At 44.8% G+C, this 25,384-nt stretch overlaps 1 protein-coding gene across 8 annotated transcripts in view; it reads left to right on the top strand.

The window, feature by feature from the left end:
* ELAVL2 (ELAV like RNA binding protein 2) overlaps window positions 1-25,384 on the top strand; it is a 1,154,722-nt gene that overhangs the window by 809,906 nt on the left and 319,432 nt on the right. The window lies entirely within an intron of this gene.

Raw genomic sequence — 25,384 nt, 5'->3', positions numbered from 1 at the left:
ACAGGGTTCTCTTATTAGGATGATGAGGCCTACAATATTGACTCCCCAATTCCTAAAGAACCCCCGGTACATAACTCACCGGTAGATAATCAACCACTCCAACGAGGTAGTGGCTAAGGCAGCAGCTAATTTTCAGATTGACATACAAGGTATCCAAGAGGACAGGGATTTTGTGGAAGAGATCCTGGGTGACAAGAGCCATTGCTCAGGCTATCCCTAGATTAGTCTGTCCAGCCTAGAATTGACCCCTCGCTGGTAACTCCAAATCTTACTCATGTGGTTAATCTACGAGTTGAAAAATGATTCCGTGCTGCACCATCTGATCCCCTATACATTAGGGGCCAATTAAAACCAGACACCCTGGTAGTAATAACCACCAGAAAGAGGGCAGGTACACCACTTGCTTCTTCGGAAGCATCTCCCGATAGAGAGCAAGAGATGATATACTCTCGGTAGGAAAGTTGCCTCTACTTCCACCTATCGGGCACGAATTGCAAACAGCAAAGCACTTTTGGCAAGCTACAATTGCCATCAGTGGGAAGAAGTAGCTGCTTTGGTATCATCCGCACCTGAACCACTGAATAGCCAGTTGGCTCAGCTGGCAGCAGATGGAAGGTCGGTATCGGGATGCATTCTAAAAACAAACTTTGATGCAGCAGATATTGCTGGAAGACTCCTCGCCGAAGGCACTGTAATAAAACGTCACGCTTGGTTAAGACAGTCAGGGTTCAAACCCGAGACCCAAGCCACTCTTATAGACATGCCGGTAGAGGTGGACGTACTATTCGGCAAGGCAGTGGAGGAAGCCATAAAGACCGCGAAGGACGAGTACGAGACCCTAAAATCTCTCGGACAACTCACAAATAAACCCTCAGGACAGAGGGGAAACTCTAAAGCTCCCAGAGGGGTTCAAACTACTATCGAAATCAATGAACCTCATGGGGCAACAATCCGTTCCAACCATCACAGGCCTTCCCCAGAGACCGGTGCAGAGGCCGCACTAGGGGTAGGGACAGCCCTGCTAGAGGTAGTACGCCACCCAGTAAACAGTGACGTTCCATTTCGGGTCTCCTCCCATGCATCCCCAGTAGGGGGGGTGTATTTCCACCTTCACCCACGCATGGGAGGGGATCACTTTGGACATATGGGTGCCCGAAGGACGCAGGAGCACCCCCACGACCATCCTCCAAGACAGAAGGTACACTTGTTGGAGCACCAGAAAATCCTCCTCTAGGAGATCGCCATTCTACTTGCAAAGGACGCCATAAAACTTGTCCTGGGCAACCAGGTAAACGGGGGTATTTACTCAACCTACTTCCTTGTGCCAAAAAAGATCGAACAATGCGCCCAGTATTAGATTTATGCCCTGCAAACAAGTATGTCAAGCCACAAAAATTCTGCATGACTACACTGATTCCCCTCCCCAGCCCCCCCCCCCCCCCGCTAAAAAAGGATTACATGGCAACATTGGATATGAAAGATGCCTATTTTCATATGTCAAAGTTCCCAGCGCACAGATGATTTTGCATTTCAAAATAGACAACCAGCACTACCAGTTCAAGGTGCTGCCCTTCGGAATGGCCTCGGCTCCAAGGGTATTCACCAAGGTACTGGCGGTGGTGGTGTCTCACCTACGCAGGGAGGCAATCCCAGTGTACCCTTACCTGGGTGACTAGCTCATCACAGGGGAATCCCCCTTGATTGCAGACTAAACATCCAAAGAACAATCAACCTCCTCTTCCAATAGGGCTTCTCAATCAACGAGAAAAAAATCAAGCCTGGTGCCAAGCACTGCAAAACAATTCCTAGGAGCTGTCCTAAACGCCCAAGAGGGGTTGGCCTTTCCATCAGAGGAAAGAATTCCAATCTGTTGCTGCAAATTCCTCAATATCAGGCCGGTCGCCAAATAAGGGTGCGCAAAGCGATGCGTTTGCTAGGCACGATGGCATCTTGCATTTACCTGGTTCCCCACGCGAGCCTGCGACCCATGCAGGAATGGTTGGCGAAACGGTGGTCTCAAGCACGTGGTTGGTGGGATGATCTAGTAGTCGTTTCGCCAACACTAGTACAGAGTCTTTGCTGGTGGACAAGGGAGAATCTTACGAAGGGGGAAACCCTTCAACGATCCAGAGATGCAGGCCATTGTCACAACAGACGCCTCCCTAGCAGGGTGGGGAATCCACTACCTGCACCATACAGCTCCGGGTCTCTGGTCTCACACACTGGCTCAGAACCACATCAATCTGCTAGAACTTCTGGCAGTCTTCAGAGTGCTTCGGGCATTCAAACACCTCCTATCCAACCTGTCATTGCAGATTCTAACAGACAGCACAACGGCAATGTTTTACTTAAACAAACAAGGGGGCACTTGTTTGCCAAATCTGTCCAAGCTTGCCCAGAAAATTTGGAGATGGGCACTCCAACGGAAGATTTACCTGTCATCCCAACATGTTCCAGGGGATCTCAACTCGCAGGCAGATGCTCTGAGCTGGGATCCCCTCACAGAAGAACATGAGTGGACACTAAACGAAGAAGTAGGAGACCTCTTCTCTCAGTGGTGTTTCCCCACATTAGGCCTATTAGCCAGAAGCGAAAACAGACAATGCCCAGACTTCGCATCCAGGTTCCCCCAGCCAGCCTCCAAGGGGAACACCCTATGGATGAATTGGTCAGGGATGTTTGCCTGCGCTTTTCCACCAACCCCTCTGGTGAGGAAGGTGGTGAACAAGATCCACAGGGAACCGATGACGCTCATCCTCGTTGCTCCTATGTTGGCGAGACAACCATGGTATCCACGCCTATGCAAACTGGCGGTGTGCGACCCCATCAAACTCCTGTGCCGGTACAACCTACTCTCCCAGCACGAGGGGCTAACGGTGCATCCTCAGCCCAACTCGATGAACTTGGCAGCATGGCTCCTGAAGTCAGAGTTCGGACATCTCCATTTACCCCAGAGATGTATGAATATCTTGAACGAGTCAAGAAAACCTAACGAGTCACTGTTACTATGACAAATTGAAACCATTTGTTATTTGGTGCCAGAATAAACAAATCAACCCAGTTGATTGTACTCCTTCTAATGTTGTCACCTACATGCTCCCCCCCCCCATTGGATGCAGGGTTAGTGTTTAACTCACTTAAAGTGCACCTGGCAGCTTTATCAGCCTACACCACTTCCCACAACAAGGTGTCATGGTGGAAAGTGGCAGTTGTCAGAACATTTATGGAAGGGTTAAAGAGACTCCACCCTCCAATTTCTAATTCACCACCAGGTTGGGACCTTAATGTTGTACTTGCTAAGCTCATGGGACCCCTTCCCCCTCTGCCCCCCCCCCCCCCCTTGAGCCCATGCACAAATCTAGTCTCAAACACCTGACTTATAAAACTGCCTTCTTAGTAGCCATCACCTCCCTAAGAAGAGTCAGTGAAATTCAAGCTCTAGTGCAGGATCCATAAGGATAAACTGGTTTTACGCACTCTTCCTAGGTTTGCACCAAAGTTAATTTCCAAATTCCATGTTAAACAGTCTATTGAGCTACCAGTCTTTTTCCAAGAACCCAAAAGCTCTGCTGAGGTGAAACTCCACACACTAGATGTGAGGAGGGTGGTCCTCTACGAGGAGGGTGGTCCTCTACTATGTAGACGAGACCAGACCGCTAGGAAAGACAGATCAGCTGTTTGTCTCCATAGCTCCAGGCAGAGCGGGAGATTGCGTCTCTAAGTGACATTTCAAGGTGGATAGTCAGATGTATCCAACTGTGCTATTCCCTTTAAGAGAACACTGCCTTTTATGCCAAGGACCCACTCTACAAGAGGTACTGGAGCCACTCTGGCTTTCATTGCAAATGTACCCCTTGACACCATTTGCAGAGCAGCTACAAGGAGCTCTAGTCACACCTTTACTCAGCACTACTGCATTGACACTCATTCCAAGACAGATATTCAAGTGGGACAAGCGGTTTTAAGACACTTGTTCGCTCATGACCCTTCTCACATCCCGCCTGCTTCTAACGCTGCTCGCTAATCTATGCACAGCATGTGATCTAAGCAGATTCCACAAGCCTCAGAAGGGATACATTACTCACAGTAATCTTATTTCTGATGCTTGTATCTGCTTAGATTCACATGCTCCCGCCCTTCCTCCCCTCTGAGAGAAGGTGCATGGATGCTTGTAGTCTTATCTATCTTATCTGCTTGGATACTCTCTACTCCTGCTACTCCTCATGTCAAAGAATACAATCTGAGGGTCCTACACGTGTGAGGGATCATGGGTACGGTGGACGTCACACTAGGGATAGTATTACTGGCACGCCCTCGTTCGACGCCACTTTTTGAGTTTCAAAAAAACAAATACTTCGCAGCTTCCACTAGATGTCGGCCTATGCACAGCATGTGAATCTAAGCAGATACAAGCATCAGAAATACGGTTACGGTGAGTAATGTATCATATATGTATATTTGTTTGTATATATTAGTTGTGGGGGGTTCCCTCCGCAGATATGTAACAATTGACCTTCACAGTTTGGTCAGTTGTGCAAAGGTCAATTGTAGTTCTAACAATTAGTATACAACTGATTATTTTATCAATCTATCAGTATTATGTATATAGCCTGGAGTCAATATACTATACAAGGACCACAAACACTAACTTTGTAGTCACATTTTTATTTGTCATAAGTGTTTTTATGATCTATACATTGGTATGTGCACTCAATGCTGGGTAGGGAATGGTTAATGTATTTGTAAAATGTAATGTTCACGAAACGTAACCATGGAGAATGGAAAAGAGAACCTACCCTTGAAGAGGGGCTACTTCAAGTCACATTAGTGAGCAACAGACCCGTTTTTGTGGGGTAATATCTCATGGCCTCAAGCTACTTTCCGATGTGATTATGAATCACACCATGTGCCACCAATAGCTTGCAAATCTTGACAAATGTTTGCAAGTGAACAATAGAAGTAGTAGACGGCTCACAAATCGGTCGAAAGTCCAGTTTGATTTATATTAGTACCAGCATGTTTCGCATCAAACAGGATGCCTAATACAAAGGAACATTCGCACCAAGTGGGCATGGCACCAAGTAGCTAATTTGCACACTCAAATGGTACATAAACATTTGTACTATCAAGGCTAAGTGATGGCTCAGATGTAAGGGAGAGCAGGATAAGTGAAGCTATCCTTTTGATGCTTAGCTGTTTGCTTACTAGCTAGGAACTTCTTCGTTTTCAAAATTACTTTTTTTGTTTTTTTGTTAACGATTGTGCCTCCGCAAAGTACTTGGAAAGCCTCTACAATATGCAAACCGCTGTATATAAATGAATAGCAAGAAATCACATCCTTGATGCAGATTCAATGTTAATTTTAAACCCTTGCAATCAAGGGTGCATGGTATCCCAATCATTAACCGCAGGGCATGTTCAATTTTCTTTTGATGTGTGCATTGACAAAAATCGGGGCTCAAGTCACCAGAAGCGCACAAATAAGCTAAGCAGGTTTGGTTAATTTGATCAATGAATGCAGTAATAATCTTTTAGAATCCCTGTGCATTGATCGACTTGGAGCAAACCGAGGAAATGGGGTTTAACAACTTAAAATTGTTCTTTGTATTCAACTTGGGTCTCCATGCAGAACACGGCAAGATGTCTTCCTGCCGAATCAGCATAGCGTTGTGTTGTGTGCCTTAACTTTAATGTGGCCCAGTAAGTTTCAAGGAATGGGCTAGCGGGGGAGCTGAAACATCCAGCATGAGGTTGTGAATCGGGAAGAGGCCTAAACCCGCGATGCCTGGTCATCCAAATTGAAATACACAAGCCCAACACTTGCATGTGCTACTGTAAGACGTGGAAAGATTTTCGTTTGGTTCTACGTCCACAGATGTGTTCACTTACGTACTTTCCTTGCTAGACTCTGGCCTAATTTTAAACTCAAGACATCTAGCTGCATACATCACAGCACCATATTTTATGGTGAAAGGTTGAGTTGGTTAAGGCTTTCAGGCAGGAGGTAAAACTTTTACAATCCCCGATTTTCTTTTCTTTTTTTTATCCAACTAGTTGGCATTTACATAGTTTTAGATCAGATGAAGGCACAGCCATTTGAAACAATTTACAAATGCTCACTTAAAGGGGAGGTTCTCTCAGGAATGTGATTGTCCCAATGGTTAGAGCATGTATTTTTTAGCATCAATCTATCAGAATTTTGTTTCAACTTTTAATTTTCTGACATTTACACATGCGAAACACTGGTCCCTCAAGCTGACAGTAGACACTTATGCCCCTTATCACGCCAGTGCAAGTCTTATTCGACTGTCCTCTGTGCACAATCTATTGATGTGTTTCCATGGACATTTCAAGACCCCTCTACTCCATAAGTATCGACAAACCCTTTCTGATCAGTCAACATTGGAGTGTCTGCTGCCTAACTACCAGTCTATTTCAGTACGAGCCTCCACAACATTTTTTCCTCGGTTCAGTTTCCGAATTACAACAAATTAAACTGAAAAGAGTACTTACACTAGCTCAAATAAATTTACACTAAGTGCTTTACATTTCAATAATTACATAATTGACAAAGGTCTTTACTAAACGAGATTTAAATTGTATATTTACATTGATTCTTTTTTCCGTCTGCCAATTGGAACTTTCCAAACTTGGGCCTTTTCTGGTTATCTTGGCAATATATGTTTTAGAAGTTTCTTTTCATTTTCATGAACATGGCATTTTAAAATAAAACCTCAATTTATTACTTATCCAAATTACTAAATTTATATTTTTCTCTCACTTTAAAACTTAAATCCTTAACTATGGCGTTCATCCAGCCATATCTTAACAGGCCAGAGTATACTGAGGAGGAAATAGTTGAGCAAGAAAATAGCTGAAAAGATGATGAATTAAGTGAAGATCACTTCCAGGATCCTGATCCTCGTTGCATGGAGGATTCTTCCACTGGGTGTACCTGCCATCGATGTGAGGTAATGGCAACTGTGGTGGTGAACTGTTGCCTAGAAAAAACGGGCTGCTTGGTCAGCATAGCTGAAAGCCTCCAGCACTGTGCGTTACCCAGCTTCAAGACCTCAGTGCAGCCTACCTTACAGGATCTGTGTTCATAATGCTGATGGTGCTATACCTTTATGCATCTGCAACTGTTTGCCCTTGTGCTCCTAATGAGTATTGTCTGTACATTTTTGTGACATCCTTGCACTATATCATGAAGGGTGTACATCTTTCACGGTGGAAGCTTGGGGTAAGGCAAACTAGAAAACAAAACCAGTGCCTCCACCGTAATGTAGCTAGTTACATTTCAATTAGAATGCACTAACAATGAAGTTGCTAAATCATTTCCTGTATAGTATGAGTGGAGAAGCTGAAAGAAAGTACGACAACGCTGTGTCAATTAGAATACATCTAATGTATTATTTGACATATGCTTAACGAGGAAAAAAGGAAAACATGTGTTTTATTGTAAATATCAAAGTTAAGGCTGAAAGTATAGCGAGTCCACGAGAAAAAGACCAAGATGTGAGGTGACCTGCAAAGTGTGTATGGTTAAGGAAGGAAAAGAACAAAGTGGTTCTAGACAAATAGTGTAGTGTTTATAATGCAGCATCAGAGAAAGAAGAGGAAGTCTTCTTTCTCCAGCATGGGGTCTGGCAACGATTCACATGCTCATGAATATTCCCAGTCGTCAGGCTGGGAATCCTCGGTAAAGATAAAAAATCTGTTGCTGTTTCGTTTCTGAACTGTCTTTCTACTAGTAACCAATCACTGGTCTCTGGGTCATACTGCCCCCAGCCAATGACTGCCCTCTACCTAAGCCATTTCCAGATTTTTACCGCACGTTCAAGTGTTGGGAGTCCTCGTGCTGTAAACTCTCGAGCTTTTACTGCGTTTTGCGTTTTTCGAAGTTTACTCTTATATTTTCGGTCAATCGAGCCTCAAGAGCCACCGATTCTACTTCCGATCAAAGGGGACCCGGCAAGGTACAACAGCTGTTGATCATGGAGGTGGCCAGGGTAAGATCCCTCAAGTCCATACTCGGAATGACGTCCTTGTGCATCTACCTCATGTGCCAATGCAGGCTGCAGATGCAACCGCTGAAGGAGTTCCTCGACGAACGTTGGAGGCAGGCGGCGGGCAACTTCGAGGACAGGATCTCGCTCAACGAGACTTTCCACCAAGTAATCCGGTGGTCGGGCACCTGCGCGCATCTAGCGGTGGGCATGGACTTCCAGACCCCCCGGCACACCAGGAGACCGTAACTGTTAGGGAGAATTCTCATTTATGGCTAATTTCCCGCACCTAGTGAGTCCCCCAGCAGCTTTGCTGGACTTCTGGTAAGAGTGAGCTTTTCCCCCCACTCTTACCCATGTTTTGCCATGTGTCTTTTACCTGTTTTATGATTGTGGACTCTGGAGTACACCACTTCAGTAGCCCCCTTTTGTGTGTTACACAGCACCTTCAGTGCAGTGACACAGGGATTTCTTTTAGACTTCCCACCGACTCAATTTCTGGGGCTGAATACAGTCCCCCAGAAAAGGGTAAAGTTGCCATTGACTTTACTTAGTCAAATTACCACAGATCCAGTACACCCCATCTTACATGGAGTGCTGGAAAGGGTTACTTCGTATCCCTTTATATCTATACCTCCTAGAGCATTGTTTTGCTCTTAACATTTAGACTTGGCTGGTGGCAGTGGTATCCACCCTAACCTTTCTACCGCGATTATATTAGATAAACGTGGTATTGTTTTAGGCTATTATATTCGCCTCAAACTTAAACCCGCTTGACCAAATACTTTTTCTTTTCGCTCCGGTCGGGTTTATTCGCCATTTCTTTTTGTTAAAGTCCTTCTTGTGTCTTACTTTGCGCGGCAAACCAGGTTTGCCTCCTTTGTTCACCGTCTTTTGGCGGGCTTCTGCTCAGACGCCCCCCTCCAGGCGCCTGGTTGTCTAGGTGGGCTGAATGTGAGGGAGGGGTGTAGTCACCATCTGCACAGGGTATCCTAGGAAACCCAAGTCACACTTTTCCATGATTGGCTGAGGTGGTTATCTGGGCTGGACAACCGCCCCCCTCCTCCCCACCCACTGTGTGGTTGACAGCCAGGCTGTGTGAATGGGTGTTTTTCGCATAAAAGGCAGGTCTCTTGGGCTAGAAGTTAGTCGCCACTGGAACTACAAAGAACCGAAGAGAAGCGGGGAAGAAGTCTGCTGCTGCAACTACCCCATCCCAGTGAAGCCCTGCTGCAGTCTTGAGCTATTTTAGCTATCTACCCTTCGACGCCCAGAGAAGATCCAGTCTGGAGTAGTCTTCCCTTCCCTTGAGCTTGGTGGGGATAACCAGTTCCTCTTCTACAGCCAGAGGATCCTCTTCCTTGGTGGAAATCGCTGCACACTGCTTTAGTGGTCCGGATAGCCATCTGAAGAGCCTCTCCTGTTTTTAAGGAGCGCACCTTTTATTCATCATCGCTGTTGCCGGCTTCATCCCTGTGTGGTGCAGACCCCTTCAGATGTCGTCCTTCACATCGAAGCTCCAGGAACCGTGGGTCTGCTGGAAACCAACAGGAACAACTGCCAGGGCACGAGCTTCTCCACTGAATAAGGTACTGTGTTCTGCTTGATGAATTAGGGTGAATCCCTTTTCTTCATCTCCAAGGCTTGCCCTTGTCTTCCCTCCTTATAACTTTCCATTCTGAACATTGACAGTATCAAAGTACTCTTGGCTATGTTGAATCGTGAACTGTCCGACTGTGTGATCCTCGACAACAGGCACCCGGTGTCACTTGACCCTGGCTCCGGCCCTTTGACTGTTGAATACCTGTCTGAGTGTTCTTCGATTCTGTCTGCCTAACTATAATATTGCCCATGATTTTTGCCTCCAACTCCCTCTGGGTATCTCGGGTGCTAAGTGTGTTTTTGCCCCGGTAGCATTTCTTGTCACGGATACGCATTTATTTAGTAGATCGAACTGTCAAAGTAGTCGCAATCGTGTTCACGGTAACGTGTCTAGTTTCGTAACACCGGTCCATTCAAACACAGGGTACTTACCTTGAATCATACCGTACAAAGTGAATTGGTTAGTGATAGTATATTTTTCGTGTGGTTTTAAATCTAATAGAAGTGTTTTGTTTATAACAAATGGTTTAAAAATAAATGTGCTTATATTCTTCCTGAAACCTTGAGTTAGTGTTTGCTTGAGTCACAGTAAAAGTGGTCCCTTTGTGTAATGTCTGCTACTGTTCATATACACTTGAGATAAGCCTGTCTGCTCCGCTGCTGCTACCACTTTAACACAGTAGTACAGACGGTGTCCGCTCATTTGGTCGGGAAAAAAAAGATCGGATGACCATTTGGTCGAAACCAAATGGTCGAAAAAAATGGTCAAATTTATTTATATATTTTTTTTTTGTTTGGTTAAAAAAAATTAATATATAAAAAGGGGGGTTGTGGGGGTGGGGACAACAGCCAGCTCGTCGGTGGCACTTAAGGGGTTAAAAGTACAGGCCTAAAAGGTTGCATTTCAGCAAAGACTGTATTGAGGCTAGAACAAGGCTGGTTGTTATTGCTCACAATGAGAACATTGTTGGGGAACAAGCAAGGACTGGTGTTTTTGGTATGCCTTGTTGCAGCATGGCCTTTACACAAAGAAAAAAGCATTGGGTTACTAAGCCAATATTGGAGCAGATGGAATTTGAATTTGCGAGAGATAGGACTTTGAATGTGCTGTCCATGCAAATGCAGAGACTGACAACAGATTGTTTCCAGGGGCTAGTCGATACTACAGAATATTGCTAATGTGGGTCCTCCTCCAAAAGTTGAAATTGTTAGAAATTTGATCAAGATTCAAATGAATTGGTCTCTTTAAATATTCTTCCTTGCAAATGTACTATCTTTCCAAAAACTGTAATTCTATATAATCTTTAGATTTGAAAAGTTCAGCAGTATTTACTTTGTAAATATTTGTTTTATTGGATTTCCATTCAATAAATGTTTTTTTTTGTCTATAAATGGAAATAGAAACCAATGTGTATGTAATATGTATGGTATATCATTCCTAAGTATGTGTACCATTCAAATTCAGCATTGATTTAGGGATTTCATTTTTGTAAATTGTAATTTCTTTATTTTCCAAATGGTCAAGAAAAGTCACATGCATGACCAGGACATCACTGCCACATTAGAATCAGTCACAGAGGTGTAAGATGTGACTTAGGTTTGTTCTTTAGTACACAATGCATGTCTAACAGGAGGCGTTTCCCCACATTGAAATATAGCTACATAAATATGTAAATCTTCTACCGCATTCACAATGAAACGTTTGGCATGGTGGGGGGGGGGGGGGTTGTCCAATACTGTGGAATATGGTGCTGTGGCATAAGACTGAAAAATAAATCTCATCACAACCTCCTTAACTGCACTGAATAAGAGATGACCCTACACTCGCATTACAAAGTATTTGATGATTTGACACGAATGATTGCTTGAGTTGTTGCTAGTAATTGTGGGTCTGGGTCTGCCCTTTGACAATGCAGAGGGAAAAGGGATGATGCTACTTTGATTTTATCATGCAATCACATGCACTTTATTGTAAAGTATGCTGTCATTTGCAGTTTGTGGAAGCAGAGGTAACGGAGTAAAGTAGACAAAGCACATGCTTAATGAAGATGAATCAAGATCGATACTTGTTGGTATTTTCAATTAAGGTTTGTGCAACATGAATATATTTAAAAGGTTTCCTATGATCATAAAGTTACATGGATTGGGGCCATATTGAACATGACCTTTTTTGTGGGATGAAGTCTACATTGAGCAAGAACTAAAAGCATTGACAAAGCTAGGCATTGTCAACGCTATCAAAAATAATGAAAAACAGAACCAACTAAAAGATGTTTGGACTGTGACGTCAGTGATACTTTGCTGGACTTAAAAACTGGTGAGGATTGAAAGAGACAAATAGTAAATCTAATACAGTGCTGCCAATATTAACAAGGTTTCACAATGGTTGCAGTAACCATATGTCTGGGGCATATCCTCTTCATCTTATTAGACAAAGGTGTATGCCCATGTGTCTGGTCCAACCAGTTACCAGATAAATATTGGTGAAATTGAGACCAATCTGACTGCATCGTCCCATCAGCATTGCAAAGGCATTGAGGCATAAACGGATACTTCCACTTTTCTTCAATACCTCTGACAAATTTTTCCTCTTGTGTATATACAATGATCTCCATCTATCTATCAGCCCACCTTTTTTCTCCATCTATCCATCCTATAGCTCACTGTATGCATCTGTCCTTGTCGACGTGTTCTTGCCTCGATATGAACTGTGCTCCATTGGCTCTGTGTATATCTCTAACAATCCGTACAGCAAATATATACTCTGGCTCTGCATCTCAATGTATCCATACTAAGCCCTCTATCAATCTATAAATATGCGTGTCGGCAGAGATGAGTTTAGATAATCCTTTGTTTTGCTGGTGTATTTATATATAATTTTGTTGCTTGTCTAAATATCTATATACAGCATGCTCAATGCATTTCTCCCTAGTTATCTATGTATACATCTGTTTATACATACCCATCTAGGAGTTTGTCTATCCATCTCTATACATGTTACTGTATGTATCGCTATGTATATCAATATCTATATACTTTAATACGTATGCATGCCTCTATGGCTCTATCGCTCCCTGCAAATGTAACTGTATACATCTTTTCATATGTCGAGCTGTTCATTGATTGTGATCTCTTCAATTATTCATCTCCCTGTATGCATCCCTCTGTCCATTTGTGTGTTTACATCTATCTCAATGCATATCTGTCTACATCTTTATCTAGCCATCCCTCTCTATGCATCGGTCTGTATCTCTAGCCACATTTTTTGCGAACTCTGTTACTCTATAGACCAGTCTCCCCCCTAAACCTGGTGCACACAGCCTATGTTTGTTTGAAGTATTGTCTTTCACTGTATGTAATGTATAACCTGCTAACATATGTGAAGTCTAGCCTCAAATACAACAATGCCATTATACGGTTGCTAGAGTCACAGTATGTAGGGTAAAGCCTTGAGTATGAACTCCAATGACCTAACACTGCCAAGAGCCAGAACACACAAACCCTAGGTCACATACTGCCACCCCACCATATCAAAAACAAGCCCTATACCTGGCATCCTTCAAAAATATCACCACAAATGCCATCCCCAAAAGCCAATGTAGATGCTTGTTGCACTTGCCTTGCTGGGCTGGTGTCCACAGCTAGTTTGCTCCTCTAAATCTTTCCACTTGGTGTCTTAAAATAGAATTGTTTCTTACACTGCCCTGCTTGTATTTTCTTTCCTATGGCTTGAGTCTCAATTGAATTTTCTGCTGTATGGCTTTTCCACACTTGCAGTTGCTCCGCAGTGACCCACGCTTGAGTATCACCTCACCTTCCGGAATTCTCTGCCAACCTGGCTCTTTCCTTAAGCATCCTCAGACTTGCATCATCTCCTAGGAGAACCATTACCCATCCCTGACAGGAATGGAGGGTAACCTGAGGAGTCTCCAAGCGGGACATGGCCCCCACGAAGGGCATTTCAGTCGGGCCTTCTGATTCTCTGCAAGCCCGTATCTAACTTGGTGTCAGTCTTGCACACCATCACAACGGAACATAGCTGTATTCTGCTTGGGACACGGCCCAACCACCTCCATATATCTGCAATGAAAACTGCTCAACTTCACCCACCCAAACGCACATCTCCACCAATAGAATACAAATGAGTCCCATGAACAAATTTGGTCCAACTGTTCACATAATTGGTGTTCCTGGCTCTCCTGCTCGCCTGAAAATCAGTCATGGCAACTTCCTCTCATCTGATATCTGTGGGCTGTTATTGTACCTAGCCACTCCTTACCTACATTGTTGCAGGCAAAAAATGCATGCATGCTTTTTACAAATCCTCCACTTCTCAGCGGACTACTGACCTCCGAAGGACGTTTACACAGCGCTTTGAGACCAAACCAATGGCAGTTGGCGCTATACAAATGGAATATAAAATTACATGAGACCCTCCGCCCAACAGCCAGAGCAGAAAGACAGTACTGTTCCTATTGGTGCCGAGGTGTTGGCACAGAAGTGCATTCCCCTAGTGTTGGATGCTGGCTTTTTTCATAGAGATGATGCCAGAATTGCAACCTGGGCTGACACCAGGGTGGGGGACTGGAGGTATATTGTGAACCGTTAATATTTTTTTCAAAGCACAGTACACATTTTATTTCTAGTTGCCGCACTTGGGGATGTAACGGTATACTGTTAAAGATACCGTGAACCACTTAATTGAACAATAATAACCGTCACTTTGTTTATACCGGTATACCGTTTATACTGTTAAATGTGCTTTTCAATTTGATTTGGAAAGGCTGCAGTAAGGTAGTGCTGCGCAGTCTTGGTCTTGCACTGTTGGATGTGCCGCCTGCCAAGTAGTTTCAGTTGGAGCAGTTTTTAATGCCATTCTATAAACCACACGTGCCTGACATGAAATCAGTATGTTAGAAATAGTAAGAATAAATAGTGCCAAGAAGGAAAAGGGTTTACTTTGGGATGGCGGCTTTGGGGTTTATATATTTATGATGGATGTTTGCTAAACATATGACAATGGGGGATTTCCCTAGTTCCATCATTGAATTTACATATAATAAGTCACACTGCGAAATTCACTCAGCTCTGTGGGTATTCCCTGCTGCCATAACAAAGGGTAACATGTCCGTGATTACTGGACACCTTTTGGCCCGCAAGTAAACTAAAGGCTGTAACGTAAAGTGTGTGTGTGTGTGTGTGTGTGTGTATGCACACAAGCGTATACTACCATCAGCCTCCATTGATCTGTGGCATGCAGGTTATGAAGATGGCAACATGTTCATCTTCACCAGTAGCCAGTTGGGGGAGCTAAAAGCCTAAATGACCACTTAAGAAAAGCTATTCGGTTTGCTTTGCCAGTCGCAGCAGTGCTCCGCCCCCTCCTCTCCACACGTGTTTGGTGGAAGCAAGGGGTGGCATTTCAGTGGAAAGTATGTTGAAAAGCCCAATTCTGGCCCTGGGTGCCTGGTTTTGTTTGATGATAAATCTGACAATTTATGACCTTTTTAGAAAATATTTGTTAAGATTAGTTAACTCCACCTGCTATACCGCGATAACCATGATCTACTGTCATTTGGCAAGAAGGTTATCGTACCGTCATAAAACTTATACCGTGACACCCCTAGTCACACTTTCAGTTAGGTTTAAAACAAGTTTGTTTTTATTCATATTACGCAAATTATATTGAAGTGCAAACATGTAATATATTTAATTGTTAAAAGTGGCTGACCAAATGTAAAACCAGAATACTCCCGCAAGTAGTCTTCTTTGATAAAACAATTAAACTTGGTTTGATTAAGAATGTCTATTTATAGTAACTTTGAAACAAAATGTTTTTGAAGAGTTAAAATATTTTCATATTTTTCCTGCAGAGCTTACTATTCATAATATTTTTCTATTCTCAGTTAAAGCCATAAACAAAAGCTAGCATGACTGGAAATGTGAGCACACAATAGTCTTTGTAATTTGTCCCAGAATCCCTTGCAAGGATAAAATGTAGCACATAACATCAAAGAAAAGATGAGATGGAATTTAAAGAAACGCAACAGGCAAAAATAGTTTCTATTCATACGACCTGTTGGACGAGCTTCATTTTACACTTGGTTTTAGGGTGGCGAGGTCTGAGTCATACAAAGTTTCATTTGGCGATGGGCTTCAGGCTGATTCTCATGGCGGGGGCAAGGATATCTAGCGTGTTAGTGATAAAAAGATGCAGGCTAGAGAGGGCTGTGTCAAGAGTGGGGGGAGGAGGAGAAAGTAGCAGCAAATCCTCCACTGACACACGCTTCATGGGCCGTATGACTGGGAAGGTTGGTGGCAGTGCTTGGCTAGGCTTCACCTGGGGGACCGTGTGTCAAGAGGGAGGAGAGCAGAAAGTGGTCAGTCCTAGAGGAATGGAGAGAGAGAGAGAGAGAGAGAGAGCTGTCTGAGGAGATGAGACCTTCCAAGGTGTCAGTGTCATGATCTCTGCTTCCAAAAGATCAGGACTTGCCCGACTCCCTTGGAAGCAGACCCATAACCCCGGTTCCGAGTGCCAGCCAGTCCCAATCGGGACCTTTTGGACCCTGTCCTGGCGCCAGTGGCACCAGGCTCATAAAGATGCCCAGTCCCAGCGCTGGAAGCGCCGGGCTCATAATGCTTGGGTGGACTTACCTGCAGCAGACCATGCTGCTTACTTACCTGCCAGTTGAACCCCTGATCCTCTTCTGTTTGGGACTACTTTTCCTGTTGGGTGGGGCAGGAGCCACTCCCTAGGTTCAGAACACTGGAACTCTTCTGGAAAGCAGGAACTCTTTTCTTATCTAGGCGTGGCTGTGGAAGGAGACACCTAAGCACTACAGGAGGCTATTTAAACCACACCCGATGGATGAATCTTGCTTTGCGTTATTCTGCATTCTCTGCAGCAGAACGCTCATCGTGTCTTCTGCTTCTGATCCTGGGCCTAAGGGAACAAAGGCTTACCATCCTGGAATCCAGTCTTCAGCAGCACCTGTAAAGACAAAGAAAGAACAGGTTAGCACTACGGTCTTCAGTGGCAGCGCATCTCTTACCTGGTCCATCGGCTGTCACCAACGCCTCGCGCTGCATTCCGGCATCTGAAAGACAAAGGCTTACCTACTCTTCGCATGCTCCGGAGGTCTTCGCACTGCATTCCGGCATCTGAAAGACAAAAGCGTACCAGCTCTTCGCACGCTCGGGAGGCCTTCAGAGCTGCATCCCGCATCTGAAAGACAAAAGAAGGTGCGTTTAAAGACATTGGGCAACTTTATTACTCACGTGCCATTACTCCTTCCCACGCCGAATCCAGTGGGTATTCCAGCACCCTTCAGCTTCTCTAAAGCTCCGAACTTGTACCTGCAAGATAAAAGGGACAGTTAGTGCGCATCGTGAAGCAGGCTACAAGCGCTTACTTACGTGCTTCCAGGTGCTTCTATTCCTCACGCGGGTTCGATCCTCAACTCTCATCAGCCCGCCATCCGCCATCGCCGGAACCCTGCAAAACAAGACATATCATTACAAAAGACTTTTGACATTTGAAGTGCCCAGAACTTACCGTTCGTGCAGTTAACGACGGACAGCAGTCCTCTGAGGTCAAGAGGCCTGCACCCTTATCCAGTGAAGAAACTGGTTACTGCACCCTGCCCCGAGGCAGATGGAGAGCTCGGCGTTCACTTACCTAAGGTGAGGGTGTTAACCTTTGGGGTTCTACAGGAGAAGAGGAGAGAGGCACCCAATAACCCCAGTTCATTAATCCCGTATTTTCTATCTGCAGACATCTTACTCTTCGAGTCAGACATACAGTGCACAGAGGTCCAGCCCAAAGAGCCAACCGTGTGTTACACATCACCTTTGAAGATAGGGCATTCACCCAGTCAAGACCGGCGCCACTGCGGGAATCAGGTGAGCGTTAGTCAGACCAGAGGGTAGAATTGAGTCGCAGAGATTGTGGAAGAGCCCAGAGGGATTGGAAGCATCCAAATTGATGTCATAGTCGGCCAAGTGGCAGAAGTTGAAAGGTAGAGGTGAGGACAGAAGATGAGATGTCAGCCCATTTAGAGAAAATGGTGGCCACAGTTGGAGAGAGGCCAGGAGAAAGCCTGCAGATCAGGCATTCAAAGGAGGAGTAGGTCTGTATAGGGATAACAAATGCAAGCACCCACTCTAGAAAGATCACTGCTACTCCACACAGAGGACGGTGCCAGAGTGGTGGTGAAAGGAGTAGCAGGAGGAGGGAAGAAGTTGATAAGACGTGGGAAACGCCTATTAAAAAGGAGATTGGTCTGAGGGCCCTGGACCAAGGCGGTGCTATTCAGATGGACATTAATTATAGTCTTGTAGGAGAGGAAGGATGCAAGAGGAACTCCCATCTAGTGCCTGCATTAATGGGCATGGAGGAAAATGGTGAAAACAAGAGACCATATGAAGGCACCATAGGTCTGGAGAGGGAACGACAGAGGATATCAGTCAGAGTCTGGAGGAAGTACTAGTGTAGGTATCAGCGATGTGGTGGTCTGGGTTGGAAACCAGTATGTCCCTCTTGAACGTCTTCCTTCCAGACTTGGTAAGAGGAAAGAAGATAAAGTAGCAGTCAGAGAAGATGGGAGAAACGGAGAGCACCATAGGGTGTGCGAAGGAATTATGTGGAGCAGGGCTTGAGAGAAGAGGAGAGACTCTAAGCCCTGTGCCCTTCCGAATGCATAGAGTGGCGGTGGGGGGGTAGCGAGCTGGAGTCACAGCACAGGAGGGGACAAATAACTAATCAATGAACGGCCTGCCTTGCAGGGTTGTCAGTGTCTAGGTGAAAGCCTAGAGAGACCCAGTAACACACCCAGATTCAACTTTCCTAGACGTGGGAAGAAATGCAATGTTTTTAGCACTGCACAATACAACACACCCAGATTCAGCTTAATTGATGAAAGTCACAGCAGGTTGACTTCTGCAGGCTATTTGCTGCCACGGTGGACACCCACAGACACCATCTGGAGCTGCTCTTGGCCTTGGGTCTTTTGCCGAGGGGGCTGCCAGGCAGGCCGAAGGAAAAAGTGCCCAGTTCCACCAATGGGAGTGCATGGGGGCAGGGGGGTGCAGCGCTCGGAGCACTACCAGATGTAAATTAATTCCCCAAGGCAGAAGCCTTGCAACTAGTGAGGCCGCACTGGAAGCACACACAAACAATTATCCCTGGTGCTGCAGTGGCAACACTCGCCTGTCAGGAGTTCACTAAGTGCTGGAAACTGAGCCCAGAGGGTGTAGACCCTGGTGGGGGCAGGCCCGTTCCACCAATGGGAGCATGTGGGTGAGAGGGAGGGGGGAGCCAGGCATTGCAGTGCTCGGAGCGCCAACAAAAGTAAATTTCCCCAAGGCAGGAAGAGCCTTGCAACTAGTGAGGCCGCGCTGGAAGTGCACACAAACAAAATTAGCACTGGGATGTGGTAACACTCACCCGAGTCAGTAGGTCACCCTACCCACAAATATATGTAGTCTATACGGGAGTATGAATTTTGCCCTTTAGAGAAGTTTGAATAACCCTCACCTGCCTGTCTGATTCCCTCCAGGTCTTATTCTGCGACAACTTTGCACTGCAACACCGCCTATGGCTTTGCGGGGCCTGGTTTCCCCGACTAATACAGGTTGTGGTGTAAAAATTGAAATCCCCTCCCCCACCCCCGCAATATAACCATACCGTATCTTTACTGTCGCACTAGTGTCAGTACTGAGGGGAAAATGGCCTTGATTGTCCACGTTGGTCCTGCTTTCTCTCCAGGGTGCCCACCAATACAGTTCTGCCATCGTTGTCCCCTATTTTATTGACCAGGATGGCTATACACAGACCTACCCATGTCAAAACGACTCTAAAAAGGTGTGAATGAGGACCTACACACCCTACTCCCCCAATTTGGCCTCCAACCTGTTCAGATCCAGTCCCTGTAGGTGTCACTGCTGGAGCAACGCTATCTGCTCCCCCCCCAGCGTTTCAAAATCTCCCCACCTGCATTCTTTTGGTAAGTTTACCCATGCCTCACACATTCCATGTGCTTATTCTAAGTGCTGCCCAACTATTGATCTTGTCGGAACCCCTTAAACTTCATTTGCATGTTGTGTTCATGGTTATAGGTCAAAGGATCGACTGCAAAGGGTCGAATGACAAAGGTTCGAGTCAATAGTCTCAAACAAAAGGTTAGACATTTTTTTTCGGGGGGGGGGTCCCCCAACCCCCGTTTTTGTGGTTAAAAAACACTTTTTTACCTACACGGAAACCCAAAAATAAATATATAAATAAAAAAATTTGAACCTTTGGTTTTCGATCCTATTGACTCTCACCTTTTGCATTCGGGCCTTTTGTAATCCATCCTTTCACTGGACACCTGTGTTCATTGCATATACCTTCCATACCTCCTACCATTCTGATCAGACAACTTCTGTATGCAAAATTCTCAACCAATGTAAAACCCACTGCCTCCTCCCCATCCCCAACTGTATTCACGACCCACCGTGATCACCCCCTTCACCTCACCAGCCATCTCTTCAGCTCATCCTGTCACCCAACACCCCCTTGTCACTGACCAACCTGTCCTTCAATCCTCCCTCATCACTGCTACTCTGGATGATGGACCAAGGTACCTGGGGGGAAGCCTGTCTCTGCTCCAGACCAGCCTGTTAAACATCGTTATCCTCCCTTGCTACTTTCCACAAGATCCTGATTGTACAGTAAGTGTATCCATTCCCTTTACATGGCACATCCCTTCGGCTTCTAAATGGTGGCAATGTTAATCGTCCTTCCGCTGAAAAGTTATGCCATCTCTCTCCAACCAGATCTATGCCTATTGAGGGGACAGAAAAAGTGATTTCCCCTCGACAACCTTCAGCTTTGCAGGCAAGAGCATCAGATATTTCAGATTTGCATCACACAGGTGGCGGCTCTGCTTCTGGACCTCTTCCGTAAAGTCCGGAAAAATTTGAATCCTGTTATTACCCACAGCGAAGCGACCAGCTTTGCGGGACTCCTGCAGGATTGCATAGGTCTTGGACATTTTTTGTCCACGATCGCTCTGTCGTCCTGGAGGTAGGGGTCTCCTTCGCACCCTCGGTCCTTTCCACCATTATCAATTTGGAGATGCCTCTGAGCGGCAGTGTCTCCAGAATCTGTTTTCGACGTACAATTCTGCATTCTGCCCTTCTCCCTCTGGTACTCCAACTGCATGTTGCATCTATGTGAACGACCCTCTGTATACTTCACCTTCATCTCCAGGGTCTGTCGTTCCCGCCAGGCCTTTTACCTGAACACCATCAGTTAATATTCAATCATGCTCTCTGTGCTCCACTTCTGTTACTCTCGCAAACTCGGCAAATCCGCTTTTACTAGTGAAATATCCACCACTAGGGATGTCCTCGGCTGTTTTAGAGCTTGGGAGTAGAGTGCCACACCACTAGGGCACAGCCGCTCTTTACAGCCGATGTCTGCAGCGGCCGGATCTGTGCACTGATGCAGATGTCCTCCTACCAGGCCACTGTCTGCTGCCTTCTCAGGTCCGCTTCCTTACCGCCTGGGCACCACAGCTGCAGTCTTAACTTGGTCCCGCTCACGTCAAGTCACAGTCCTTGCATATGCATGGTCACTGCACTCCTGGCACTGTCCTTTCCTTACTGGATCATGAGCCTCTGATCGTCGCCCCTCCATAATCCGGTCCAGAGCCCCATTAGAACTGCCCTCTGCAATACACAAGATGGTGCCTCCCAGCCCTTCTCCACTCTGCCGCGCTGATTTTCACTGCTGTTTCAATGTCTCAGCTGGATAATAGGCTCCCCCACGGTTGGGTATCTCTGGGCTATAAACGTTTTCTAACTCAAAGTATTTTCAGCAGGATATTTTGCATAATATAACTCGGTCGGCCTATGCGCCTAGATTCATCACATTTTATCTGACGGCTGCTGGCCATACCCCCTCTCTAAACACCTCTTAACTGTGCCGTATACTTGTAGTATATGCATTGGCCCATCCAGAGACGTTTTTATGGGGGGGCAAAAGGGGCACTTGGCCACAGCCCCCACCTTGGAGGGGGGCCCCACAAGACTGCCTGATCTAAAGAAGTAAGATTCCTTTGTTTGCCAAACTTAAATAGCACACATCGGGATATTTTATGGCATGGTGCTGAGGCTCTAAACCTATTGCCTGTATGTTTTGGCAAGCACATCCTGTCTCGATCAATTCAGCATGTAATGCTTTCTGTGTTCACTGTGGTATATATAGTGTGTTACTTGCAGCACAACTCCTGAACCATTAATTCCTTCCTGTTGAAATTATGTTGATCATGTGCAATAGCCACATTTGAAATATATATTGGCAAGTTGAGTGCCACATTGGTTCAGAAGTAAGCTCAGTGTGTTAAGCACTCATTGCAGAGATTTGTGTTCCTATGCAAGATTAGAATAGCTCATTCCTCTAAAGACTGGCTGAGCCTTTCCGATGTCTGAAGTTTAGAAACCTGCCTGCATATGTACTTGGTCTTCTAGCACAACAGATGCTATTATCAGCAATGTACCTGCACCATATAGGCGTTGCAATAAAAACACGCATATCATCCTTATGGTGAAGGTGTAAGAATTGGTTTGCTCAGATGGGGGTTGTAAAACCTAGGCCATCACCTCCAATGAGGAGCATAAACTGTTAGTCCAAGAGATGAATAATTATCCAAATTTGGAACCAAAGCATTCATGCTTGTATCCTGGCTTTGCCAGCAGACATTAGTGATCCTGGTCAAATCAACTAATATCTCATACATTACTGTACTGTCTTCTGTGAAGTATGTCTTTAGGCATTCTGGTGGCATCGTTTAGCCCATTACTTTATCATATTTCGTAGGCCATTTGAGTCGAAAGAGTGGTAGACAGAAGGGAGCAGATCAGATGGTGCAGGCCTCGGGGAGCATATTTTAAAGTCTGCTCGTTTGACACAAAAAACGTTTTGCATTTTTGTAAAAGTCAAAGGTTTTTCTGCACGTTTATAAATGACAATTTCAGAAGCCAGTGTTTTGGAAGTATGTAAAGCTTTAAAAAAACAGGACAAACCCAGATTAAATATGTTAAATCACACTTATTGGTATGCTGCTACTTAAATACGTCTCTTGATGATAGAAAGAATGAAGCTAGAATCATTCTGTGTTACACCCTTCTATAATCTTTGTTTTTAAAAATTGTCATGTTTGGTAATGTGATTGGTGTACTTTCCAAGTCAGTTTTATAAAAGATTTTAGTTCATGTTAAGAACTGGTAATGAGTTCAAATGCAAAAATTGCACAGTTGGCACACATGCCCGATTCAACCCTTAACTAGTGTTTCTAATACTGGGCATCTAATGTAATCTTGTATTGTCTAGCCTCTCAAATGCCTGTCGCTAAACCTTTCATAATTGACAGCCCTTCAGAGTGATTTCCGTCTCACAGTATGATCTTCAAAACAGCCTCACTCATGGTGTCACTGGCTATAGTGTTGCTTCCACTATAATAGTGAACATTGATATATTGCACACCACTTATTCATTTGATCTCTAATGGCAACACTATTTGAAAACCATGTCCCACTTATAATCTGTCTGGATACAGACACCTTCCTGGTAGCTTCTAATCTGCATCCACTATCCATGCTATTGTATGTGTAACTTTTCTTCTTCCTCCCAATTGGTCTCCTCTATCCATGCTTGAACACGTTTGTGTTCTGTGAGGCAGCAAATGTGAGTTCTCTGTCTACTCTGGGTTATATGTGCCTTTTACATACAGTCCTGCATTAATACTACAGGCTGCATACCTTCCTGTAATCTATTGATAAAAAGTCTCCTGAGTCTATGCTAGAACAGAAGTAACCTCTTCGCAGACTGCTAATGTCCTTCAAATGGTACTCATTCTGATTAGAGCAAGAATGAAGAGTGTAAGGGGACTCAAAGGGAGTAAACATGCTTATTTTTAATGCTGTGAGACAGCATATCAAAATATGGGTGGTGATCGTGGCTTGGGGAGCAATATTCTTGATCACTTCCTTTGGTTTGGTGGAGGGATCCCCAAAGATGTCCGTGCCCATGGCCCCAAGAGTGCTTAAAATGGCCCTTGGACCACCTGATTTGCTTTAGCAAGTTCATGAATCAAGTGGCTAGTTACTTGAAACAGGCTTATGCTGGCATAATCCCCCTAGGAGCCATTAGAATGTGTACTTTAGGCCTGCTTACCCTGCGCTCCCTCTCTGCACAACTTTACCTTCCTCTCCACTGATGTCCCCTTCTATCCTCTACTTTCATGGGAAGGATGTATGGGATATGTGGGAGACGTTAAATCAACTGCTGTGAGTAGCAATTGAACAAGCAGTTTCCTTTGTACTGGACCTTGGAGGTTAACCCCATGTAAGTGTGTTGGATCTGAATCTTGCTAGTCTTTCAGCTATAGGTGCCTATAGGAATTTGGAAGCAATTTTTTTTGGCAAACACTTTGGTAAAGCTACAATTTGACAGTCCATGCTTCTCATCCAGTGTGGGTTCTTAATATGGTTCTGGGATTTGTTTCCCATCTACAACCGGTAATGTCCCATAGTTTTCAAAATGTCATGAGCTCTAGCAATAGCCATGAAAGTCCAATCTGTTTAAGTATTACTTTTGGACAGCACGCTGTTTTACTAACTGGTTTAGGTAGGGTTGTACCCAGATGGTCTTGCCTGCCATTTGGTGCATTAGGTTTACAGTGATAATTTCGACAACAAAAATGTCGAAAGTCAAAATATCGAGAAAAAAAAATGTCGACTTTTTTTTCAATGCATTTTTTTTTTTAAATGGGGGGGTGCCCCCAAACCCCCCTTTTTAAATTTTTTTTTAATTTTTCCCTTTTTTTAACTCCCGAACCCCTAAAATAAATATATAATTTAAAAAAACGAAAGTCAACATTTTTTTGTCGACATTTTTGTCTGTCGACATTTTTTTTCGAAATTATGACCACCCACCGGTGCATTATTAAACTAATTGACATCCACATGACCCATCCCTGTATACCTGTTGCTGAACATGACTAATTGGCATACCAGCAGCATGTGCGGCTGCAGTGGGGCTTCAATTTTTTTAAAAGTGCCAAGCCGATTTTCTTTACTATAGTGTAACCTGATTTGATTGCCAAATCTGCTACCAAAGTGGTAGGAGTCTACAGTTTGATGGGATCATTTGATTATTTCATAATGCTGCTCTTTTGTAGCCGACATGTATAGAGCTCAGCCTAATTTTCGCATTGGTTTAAAGAGTGCTTTTCAATGTAAACCAGTAGTTTAACATCGATTGTCTCCAAAAAAAGGTTGTTACCTGCCAGGAAGAGGTGACCTACCCAAAGGGGGCAGGGATAGTTCCCATGCTTCAAAGTGCATGCTCTACCAGGCCAAGGGGAGTTGCACCAGGGTGTAAAATGGGACATCTTGATGAGGACACAGCAGAAGGCGGCACAGTCAAAGTAGTCCAGGAGAGCTGTAGTTTCGTGGAGTTCCCAATCCTGTCCTATTACCTTAAGACAAAGTACTCTGGGTAACCACCTGTCTTGATGAGCCACTTATCTTCCGTGCCAATATTCCAGGGAGATTGTCACCTCTCTCCAAGCGGATCCACCACCCCGTTTGGGACTAGAAAGGTGAGCCCACTACATTTAAAACCCCTTAGGGGACATGGTAAGTGGGATCCCTCTGGAGGAGACTCCTCCATCGATGTTCGACTCCAGGAGGGGTAGAAGTCACAATCTCCCCACCCCTTGCAGGCA

The sequence above is a fragment of the Ambystoma mexicanum genome, chromosome 6q, assembly GCF_040938575.1.
Source record: "Ambystoma mexicanum isolate Mex_15411 chromosome 6q, UKY_AmexF1_1, whole genome shotgun sequence".
In the NCBI taxonomy this organism is placed as follows: Eukaryota; Metazoa; Chordata; class Amphibia; order Caudata; family Ambystomatidae; genus Ambystoma; species Ambystoma mexicanum.
This window is presented reverse-complemented; position numbering and strand designations above follow the sequence as displayed.